This window comes from Cavia porcellus, unplaced genomic scaffold (assembly GCF_034190915.1).
Source record: "Cavia porcellus strain 051 isolate PalLab524CR breed Dunkin Hartley unplaced genomic scaffold, mCavPor4.1 scaffold_19, whole genome shotgun sequence".
NCBI classification, from domain to species: Eukaryota; Metazoa; Chordata; class Mammalia; order Rodentia; family Caviidae; genus Cavia; species Cavia porcellus.
In genome coordinates this window covers 44,279,737-44,289,759 of record NW_026947502.1, presented here as the reverse complement: position 1 = coordinate 44,289,759, position 10,023 = coordinate 44,279,737, and positions in this window count along the sequence as shown.

Here is a 10,023-nt window from a genome sequence, read left to right as displayed (position 1 = left end):
ACAAATGGGTCATGACTCATTGAATAGGGTCAGGCTTAGTCAGGGTTTACGTAAATAGGCTTAAGGTACCATTAGTGTCACAGATTATGTCCAACCAAGATTAAATTCCAAAATGTGAACAAGAACCAGAATTAGTCTGTGATAAAGGCAAGGTTCAAACAGTGTCACCCTGTAAGCAAGGCCAGGGCTCAGTGTGTGACTAGGATCAGGGCTAAGTGTGTAACTTGGGTCAGGACATGGCAAGCCTGTGTGGGACCAGGATGAGGGATCAATCTGTGACTAGCTGCAGGGCTCAGATTTGGCCTGCTTCCAAGCTGAATTTTGTGATCAAGGTTAGAGTTCAGCCTGTGACTGTGATCATGGTTTAGTGTGAGATCAGGATAGGGGCTCAGTCTATGACCAAGCGTGAGGGTTCAGTCTGTGGCTGAATAGGAACTCAGCATGAGGCAGATATGACAGTTACATCTCTAAGGTGGCCTCTGGGTGGACTGGCCTCTTTTCTCTGAACAGGTCAAACTCGTTCATCTTTCTCTTTGATTTGAGAATTCTCTGCTCTCTGTGAAATACTATCCTCAGTGCCACAGACTGAAGGCTACTTCTTTACAGCCCAATCCTAAACATCCTCCTATCTCTTGGCAGTTTGGCAAGGTCATTATGGTTGATCACAGAGAGACAATTTGGAGGTCATAGAGTGGTTCTACCTGGGGATTTGGGAAGCGCTCTGTGAGCTACCTTGAATGGTGGGCAGGAGGCCACCCAGGAAGCACTGCTGGAGCAAGGTCACAGAGGCTGGTCAGCCCAGAGCAAAGGTGTCTGGATACCAGTGTCAGGTGCTGGCAACATAGTACCTGAATAGGGCTCAGTTGCTTGGTGTCCAGCTAACCTCGTGGTCATGGAGGCCTTGCTTTCCCCAGCTTCAGGGTGGCCCCAGTCAGTTCCTTCCAGGTGAGGGTGATTGCCTTAGCACCTGGTGGGTACTCCCTGCCCTGGAGGCCGCCCACCTTGGGTGGGACACAAGGCAGCAGACAATGGGAAGGAATGAGAGTGCGTGAAGCCAACAGGGGTGGCTGGCAGGAAGAGGGTGGAGGCCGTGGGGGATGGGTGGAGGCCAGTGCTACAAAGCATGTGAGGGTAGGGAGTGCCTGGAAGGGAACAGACCAACAAGGGGTATGTGGAGCACTGTGTGGGGCTGGGTTCCTGGCTGGTACTGCCCTCAAGTCCCTGATTGAAGGCTTCTGCCATTATCCTCTGTGAGGGTTGCAGGCTCAGGGACTACACAAGTAGGGACCAAGGAGGATGAAGTTGGTCTGCTGGCCTGGACCTCCCAGCTTCCCCAGCCCTTGGCCCTGGTTTCCAGCCTGCCCTTGCCAGGACTATCTTCACAGAGCTTCCAGAATCATCTGTCCCAAACACAGTGCACCAGGAAGGGACCTATGTGTCCCTCTATGCACCCTTCTGGACTTTTTCTGGCTTCCCAAGAGTGTTTAGAACCATCAAGAATGGAGCCTGGTAGAGCCCAGCATGGTGGAACATGTTAGTAATACCAGCTACTTAGGCCAAGGAAGGAAGATGACAAATTTGAGACCTGGATAACTTAGCAAGAAGCTGTCTAAAAAGGATAGTAATGTGACTTAGTGATAGAGTGTGTACCTTGAATATGTGAGGCCCTGGATTCAGTCCCCAGTTTGGAGAAGAAAGGAGAGAGAAAGGCAGGGGAGGGGAGAGAAGTAAAGAGAGGGACTTGTGCTGTACAAAGGGCCTGACATGAGAACACTGCACCTAGACTCAGAGTGACTGTGTCTTCAGGGACTGATGAGTCTCATCCAGTACCCTCCCAGACTCAGGAGGGCTCCTTCCCTGCTTGCATTTTTTTGGCTTCCTTGAATGATGTGGCTCTGCCACTTTCATAGACACATGTCACTGGAATCTGGATCATGCACTAGCTCACACTTTTTTAAGTGCGGGCCACATGCTAAACCCTTTTCATCTCATGCTTCTTTGTCCTTCGCTGCAACCTCATCGCCAGTTTTTAGCACTGACTGAGGCAGGACACTGGGCTACAGTGAAGAGAGGGCAGAGTACTGGCCCCTCTGTTCATTACCCCAGGCTGTCCTTAAGGCCAGGATTAAGCTCACCCACATCCTGCAGGGAATGGGGTGCAGGGACAGAGTAAGGCCCACCCAGTTCTTGCCTGACCTGCTGGGTTGGTTTGGCCCTGGTGTCACCCCACTCCTGGCAGCCTGCCAGCCACACCCTTCCTATCTGTTCTCTCTGAGCAGGGACTTTGCTGGAGTGGGTCGTGACTCTATTGTGAAGGGTACAGGCTCTTGGGGTGTCTTCTTAATCTCCAGAGAACAGTGAGTTCAAGGAGCTAAGCCTGACCTTCATGGCCTCTGGGTAAAAGCTGAGGCCTGCCAGCAAGGAAGGGAGTTCAGATGTGCAGTCAAGGCACAGGCAAGCATGCTTGAGGAGCCCTTGAGGAAATCAGGCAAGTCCCTTGTAGGCAGGGACTCAGTTTCCTTACTTGCAGCACTAGGCAGTGCAAAGCCTATATAGAAGCCTGAGAGGGCTCCTAGATTCTGCTCTGAGTGCTGACCTGTTCTCTGGAGCAGGAAGACTGGCCACACAGGTAGTGAGTTTAAACCCACCACTAGGCTGTACCTCACCCTGGCCCAGTACAGGATGGAACCAAAGGGCAAGAGGCACAGTCAGGTCCAGATGTTTGAGACTCTTTTTTTTTTTTTTGTCTTTTTCATTTTAATCGGTACCAGGGATCGAACTCACGACTGCCTGCTCGCAAGGCAGGCGCTTATGCCGCTGAGCTAAATCCCCAGCCCCATGTTTGAGACTCTTCTACCTTATATGAACTGTGACAACTCGCTTCCTCTCTGTATGCCTCAGTTTCCCATGTGTATGCCACATAGCGTTGGTACATAGTTAGTAGCATTGAATTCTCTGATACCAATGAGAGAGATCTGAAGCTCATGAAGTGATGGGTCCCCAGGGCCAAGATGGGAACTCATGAACCTCATAGATACACTCCCAAATGTGTACACCCCTGCAAGCAGACACTAGCAACTGTCACACACGATCACATCTGTATACCCATGGATGCTGCCCCAAGCCCCAGGCAGTTCTGAAAGCTGGCTCTTGGCTTTGTTCCTCCCTTCTTAGACTCTGGTTACCATTGCTCATGTCTTTCTGAGGGCATCAACCTTGGGTCCAGGGGTGTGACAGGAGCTGGTGGGGTACTGAGGCAAGGCTTCTCTTCACTACTGCCCCAGCTTGGGCTCCACATTATCTATTCACACACCCCAGGAGCTCCACAGAGTACCTGCTCCCAGGCTCCATTCCAGTCATCTGAGCACCCTGAGACTCTGGGAAACTTGTCCAACTCCAGAGCTAGTGGCAATGCTGAGGTCATGTGAATAAAATCTCTGCCGTCCTTCGAGGCCTTATTCATAGACTGGCCCTCAGGACTCTCCCAACAGTGAAGACAGGAACCCTGGCATGTATACCTTGGCTGGTACGTTTGCCTGAGTAAGCCTCAATTTCCTCACCCATAAATTGGGATGGCACCTGACCTATAGAAAGGATTGCTGAGGATGTTGGCATGAAATACCTTGACAAAAAGAAGCAGTGATAGATAGATACAGGAGGAGTAAGACGCAAAGTCTCCCTCCCCAAGTTCATAGCACCCAGGAGATCTGGAAGCTTCTCAGGCACATGAAGCTGAAGGGAAGCCTGAATTGTCTGCCTAGGTCACCCAGCATGCTGCCCTTGGTGATCATAGCTCGTGGTCAACTCTGAGCTCCTGGGAGCTGGCAAGGGTTTCCTGTCATCACACAGTAGGCCTCACAACCAACTTCAGGGGAGCAAAGGCCAAAACAGGAAGGCACACCCAGCCCTGACAAGAGCCCAGACACCCCTGGCAGGTGCTGCTGGGTGCCTTCCTGGGGATGCCCGACACTACCTGCCGCTCTGGCTCTGCCCCTTGTGGCATCTTATAGAACTGACATTGACTCCACTGACCCTCCAGTGCCCCAGGAGAGGGGCAAGGATAGGGCTCTACCATTTTGTGAATCAGGAAGCTGAGGCTTCAGGAGATGATGGTTGCATGGCATCTTGCCTTAGTTCACTTTAGTGGTTGGGTCTTGGCTACTACTAGAGTAACTTGTGTTGTCTGCCTCAGTTTCCTCATCTGTGAAGTGGGGCTGGGTTATTGAAAGACCAACCATGCCACAATACAGGAGCAAGGCCATACAGGGATTTTGCCAGCATTGTGGATACACAGGGCTCAGGGAGCTCTTCTGCCTGAGGGACCCTTGAGCCTGGCATGAGGGAGGGGCTGGGTCCTGTCAATGGAGGAGATGGAAAAGCATCCGGCAGAACATATGAAATATCAGGACAGGAAGTCTGCTTAGGGCCAGCCAGCCTCAGGTGGGTAGAGTGCAGGACCCCCTTCAGATGTCCCTCTGTCCAAGGCCAGCTGCTTGCTCATCCTTGCACATGTTCATCTCCCCCTCCTACTAAACCAAATGCAGCTCAGTCACAAAGGCTTTCCTGCCATGCCCCCAGTTCTGGAATGACTGCAAAGCCTTGGTATTGCTGAAATCATGGATGCAGAGAAAGCTTTGTGGAGGTGGTTTTCTTGAAGAATGTGACTCCATGGGTAGCACTTGTAGCCAGGGAAAGCCTGGTGTCCAGGAGTAGGGGAGGGGATGCTAGCCTTTGGTCAGGCCCGGGCTAGCCAGCACATCACTCCAGTCCTGCTCTGCCTGCGGTCTGCTTTCAAAGCCTTCTGCTTCCTCTTTGACAGAAGCCGGCTGTGCTGAAAACATGCTGGAGGGAAATAACAACTTGGCCCCAGAAAGATGCCAGGACTGTGCACTGGGCAGGGCGGGATGTGGAGAAGAAACATCGATACCCCCGTGGGCACTTGCACCAATTAGTAGGGGGAGGAGGAAGGGGAGGAGAAGGAAGGGGAGGAGGAGGCTGTTGCAAGGGCCTTGATTTTGAAATTTGGCCTCAACCACTACTGCAGTGAACTCGATTCACCCCAGCAGCCTGGGGCCCATCTTCCTCTCTGAGCCTCAGTGCTTTACTGGTGAGGTGGGTTTTATGACCTGCATTCATATGTAGAACCCCTAGTCACTCAGAATATGACTTATTAGAGATAGAGTCTTTACAGAGGTGGTCAAGTTAAGCAAGGTCGTGGGGGAGCCCCAGTTCCAGATGACGGGTGTCCTTAAGGAAAGGGGAACTCTGGGAACAGGTACATACACTAGAGCATGGAGACACATCTATGTGCTGAGGGGACAGTAAGAAACAGGTCCTTCCTCATGGTCCTTCAAAGGAATCAGCCCTGCAATGCCTTGAACTCAGACTTGCAGTCTCCAGAGCTGGAAGCCACGAGGTGTCTGATGTTTAAACTGCCCAATCTGTGGATCTTTGTTAGGGCAGTGAGAGCTGAGGATCAGAGGGTGTAGGGAGCAATATCCATATAGCACTGAGCGGTGAAAGTGGTCACAAGCCCATTGTTAGGCAGGCCAACGACAGGCACGACTCAGCTTACCCTAGATGCCCAAGTAGACACCTGTAGACCCTAATGGTTATGAATATAGCCCATGTTTAGGACACTTCAGTGACTTTTTAAATCTCTGCCTTTAGTGGTTGGGTCTTGGCTACTACTAGAGTGACTTGTGCCTCAGTGCCTCAGTTTCCTTCCCGCCCACGACTCCTACCCAGGGAGCTCTGAGGTTGACTGAAACCAGAGCTGGCAAGCCTTGTGGCTTTGTGGAGTGGACTAGAAAGTGAGTACTTTCTTCTTCACAGTAATCAGTCTGCTTCAGGCCTCCTCTCTTCAGTTAGATGTTGCCTTAGAGTCAATGGTGACAAGCTGGTGTGTCTGCATTCCAACAAAGCTTTAGCCACTGACCCTGAAATAAAATTGCACATCATTTTCACATGCCATGAAAATTTCTCCACCTTTAATATTTTCCCCCAATCATTTCAAAATAAGAAACATTTCCTAACTCTCAGGTTTACACAAGTAGGCAGCTAGTCAGGGTGGACCACAGGCTGCCATTTGCCAGCTGTGCCTGGTGAAGGATCTGCTTCTGTACCTCTTATCCATGGTCTGTGTGCATGCGTGTGTGCATGCACATGCACGTGCATATGCAGTGCTGAGGGTCGAATCCAGCTCCTTTGCACTGAGCTGCATCCTCTTTTTGAAATATTTTAAATTTTGACACAGGGTTTTATAAGTCACTAGATTGCCCAGGCTAGTCTTGAACTTACAACCCTCTTGCCTCAGCCTCCCAAAAGGCTAGGATTACAGGCATGCACTACCACACATGCCTTCAGGAAACATGTTTTAAATTCACTAGTTCTGCTCAGGAGGGTGGCTGAGTTGGTGACCTTCCCACCAGCCAGGCTTTCTAGTACCTTCAGTGTGTGAGTCTGGGGGGGGGCACTTCAGATGGCCTAGGAAGCAGGTCCTACCTTGTCAGGCAAGCCCATTGTACGGACAAGGAGACTGGACCCCAGAGGCAAGTCCTGCAGCCTCTTGCCCTGGCACCTGTTGGAGCCCATGCCAGCTGGGAGAAGGAGGGGTCAAGGTCCACTGAAGAAGGGAGGATGCTCCAGGCTAGAGGACCACCTCAGTCAAAGGGGAGAACAGGGGTCAGGAAGCACATTCCCAGGAGAGGGAATGTCCTACCGAAGGGCCCAGCAGAAGGAGGTGATGTGGCACAGTGAGGTTGCCGTGGGTGAGGACAGCAGTGAGAGGGAAGGCTGAGTCATAGTTCACATAAGGCATGCCTGACTTTCTCCTGAGGCCTGGAAGCAGAGAGGCCATCGGGAGACTACTTTCTTGGGGAGTAATGATGGTGGCTGGCCTGGAGGTGTGATAGGGTCCTGGGCTCTCCCTTCAGATGCCAGTCCAGGTGGTACATTCAGAAGAGACATAGGGACAGGGAATGAGCTGTTCCAGCTTGCATAGGAGGGGAGGCCCAGGTCTCCAGTGGGCCCATCTGAGAGCAGCAGAATTGTCTGAGCCCATTGCTATCAACCTAGCCAGCTCTTGTCCCCAGCCTGCCAGATGAACCTACTGACTCTTCCCTCCCCCAACTCCAAAATAATGTCAGGCTTCCTGTTCCAGCTGGAGGGTGACCCCAGCCTGACCTCAATGGGTGGTCCAGGCAATGAGCCCAAAGGGAAGTCCTCCTCCCTGATGTGCACCAGAACAGGCGTCTGTGTGGGGCTTCCCCTGTCTTCCCGGGCCTCCCTTGGGAAGCACTTCACACTTGGGTGGGCGTCCTGCCAGCATAACCCCCAGCAGGGAGGGAGGCTGGGGCCTCTGAGGCAAGTGAACCGGTACCCTTTTCCCAGACCCTTGAGGGCTTCCCATAACACTTGGGGCTGGGGTATTCCAGGGACACCCCCACAAGATAGCTGGAGCCACCTAGAAAATGCACATACAGACAGCTCTCCCCACCCAGGCCTGCTCCTGATAACTGTCAGTGCACAGTTTAGCTGTGCCATCTGGGTGAGGTCTTCCTGGGCCTCCAGTTGCTCCTCTGTAAAACTGGGGCACTGGGGTGCCTCCCTCCTAGGGCCAGAGTGAGAATTCAGTGATTCATGTGTGTGCATGCAGGCCCTGGAAAGAGACCTGTCTATGGCCTCTGTGATGAGTTTCGAGTAGCCCCTGTTTCTGGCAAGTGGCCTCCTATAACCTGCACTGAACTGGGCTGTAAACTTAGCTGCTTTGAATTGAACTCTTTTTGCTTCCTACTCTCCCTTCAGAGGAAATGCTCAAGGGCTTCCACCTAGCCCACTGTGCCTAGGTTTGAGCGCCTTCCTTTCCCCTTCCCTTCTTATTTTCCTCTCTTGAATATTTGTTGAACACCTACTATGTACCATGCGCTATACTCGGCTTTTAGGATGTAGCTGGGAATGAGAAGCAAACCCTTCCCAGGAGCTGGCAGTCTGTGGGCACATACAAAACTGATATTAAACACAAAATGTGACTATTTTCAGCCAGATTGGCATTTGGAAGGCGGAGAACAGAGGGATGGCTCAGGGAAGTGACCCTGAGCTAGAAAGGGTGAGAAATAAGTAGAATTGGGAGGTGCGAAGAGCAGCCCATGCCAGTACCCTGTGGCAGAGACAGCTATGGCAGAGATGTGCAGGTCCCCTGGGGTTTGCTAAGGGTGCCAGGCTGCACAGCCCAGAGCCATGGGAACCTGTGGGAAGGGCTGTGCTGGGGCACTGTGTCCTAGACTGGTGGAGACCTGCCACCTGAGACAAGACTTGGAGGGCAGAAGTTGAGACCAGAATGGAGGGACAGGAAAAGGGAAGCGATTGACCTGGAGGCACTGGGCTTGGAGATGGAATGTGCAGGGCCTGAGATGGAGCATTTCCTCTCCATATGGGAATTTCCTTGCAACCAGGGACATTTCTGTCCCCTTCCCTTTGGTAACCTGAGAGGTTGCTGTGGCTCCAGCCTATCTGGCCAGCACAGAGCAGTACCAGGCCAATAAGTGGGGCTTATCCCAATTCTGAGGAGGACCTAGTGTCCAGTATAGGGATGCAGTGAGCATGGCCTATTGTCCACCAGCTCAGGCATGAAGGTGCTGCAGCTATCATATGTCTTACTCTTACCTGTTTTTTAATTGATAGTCAAGATGGGAAACAGTAGCATCACTGGTGGGGCCTGAGCACAGGCATGCAGTAGTGGAGTCCTAGCCCGGGCAGGTCTAGTAGATGGGCAGCTTGGCATGGTTGGTCTCCTGTGCAGTATTGCAGAAGTCATATCCCTGCCCTTCCACAGCCTAACACTGAGACCCAGACAGTAAGAACTCAATAGCCCCTGATGCATTGTGGAGCACTGGAGCCCATCTTCTGTCCCTGTCCTCCTCTCACCCTAACCCTGAGGGTGGAGATGTTTGTTTACTATTTCAAATATGTCAGACTTCTTCCCATCCAAAGCTATCAATTGCCTTTTGGGAAAAGCAAGCAGAAGAGGAAAGAGCTAGCTTGCTGGAGCTCAGTGAGATAGTGTTTGCTCAGTGACAGTGTGTAGGTAGGGTCTACAGGGCATGGTGGGTACATGGGACAGGCTGGAGGTTCAGAGTAAAGGGAAGAAATCCTTCTGATGTGACTGTAGTGGGGGCACCTGCATTACCCTCAGTGTTATTTTCTCAGCAGTGACAGGAACTGGTAGCCCTCTTACCTGCCTGATGGGACCCTGCAAAACCAGATTTGCTCGGCCTTCAATTTGCCTCTTCTTGTACAGTCAGGGACTATGGTGCCTGGGGTCATGGGAGAGACTAGGGACAAGGCGTAGGTGCAGAGCTGCTCCTGTTCTCAGAGTTAGGTCTCTCCAGGGACATGGGGACTGGCCCATTTTGACAAGGCTTGAGCCCTTTGGCAGCGCTCATAGCCAGATGTAGGCTGAGGTGCAAGAACAGAGCAGTGACATGCCACACTGGGAGATGTCAGGCCAGACCAGGAGGAAATGAGAGCACATTTTAAATAAATTACAAATTGGAGGGAGGTACTTAATCCTGGTAAAAATGGACCACAATTGGGAAATCCAGCCCAAGGGCTCTTAATTCCCTTAACCAGATTCCAAGTCACCTACTGGATGGCACAGGCCAGGATATAGCCTGTGAGTCTGAGCAAACAAAGACTGAAACCCCACTGCTGGGTTCCCACACTTTGATCTTCTTACATACTAGGTTTCCTAAGTTTGGCAAATGCATATTGCCTGCAGGTTTTGCTCTGTGCATTTTAGTTTTCTTGTATCTTCTTTGTGCAGGAAATACTCAACAGCCCATTCACAGAAAAGGAAGGCAGCACAGAGAGGCAGATGGGCAAAAGGTTGCCATCTTACCCATGTGATGGGCACGGCCACGGCCATCCAGGTGGAAGTCACAGGCACCTGAAGTGGGTAGAGCCAAGCCACCATGGCCAGGCAGCTGAGATATAGGGGAAGAGAGGCTGCTCTTGGGGCCCCAA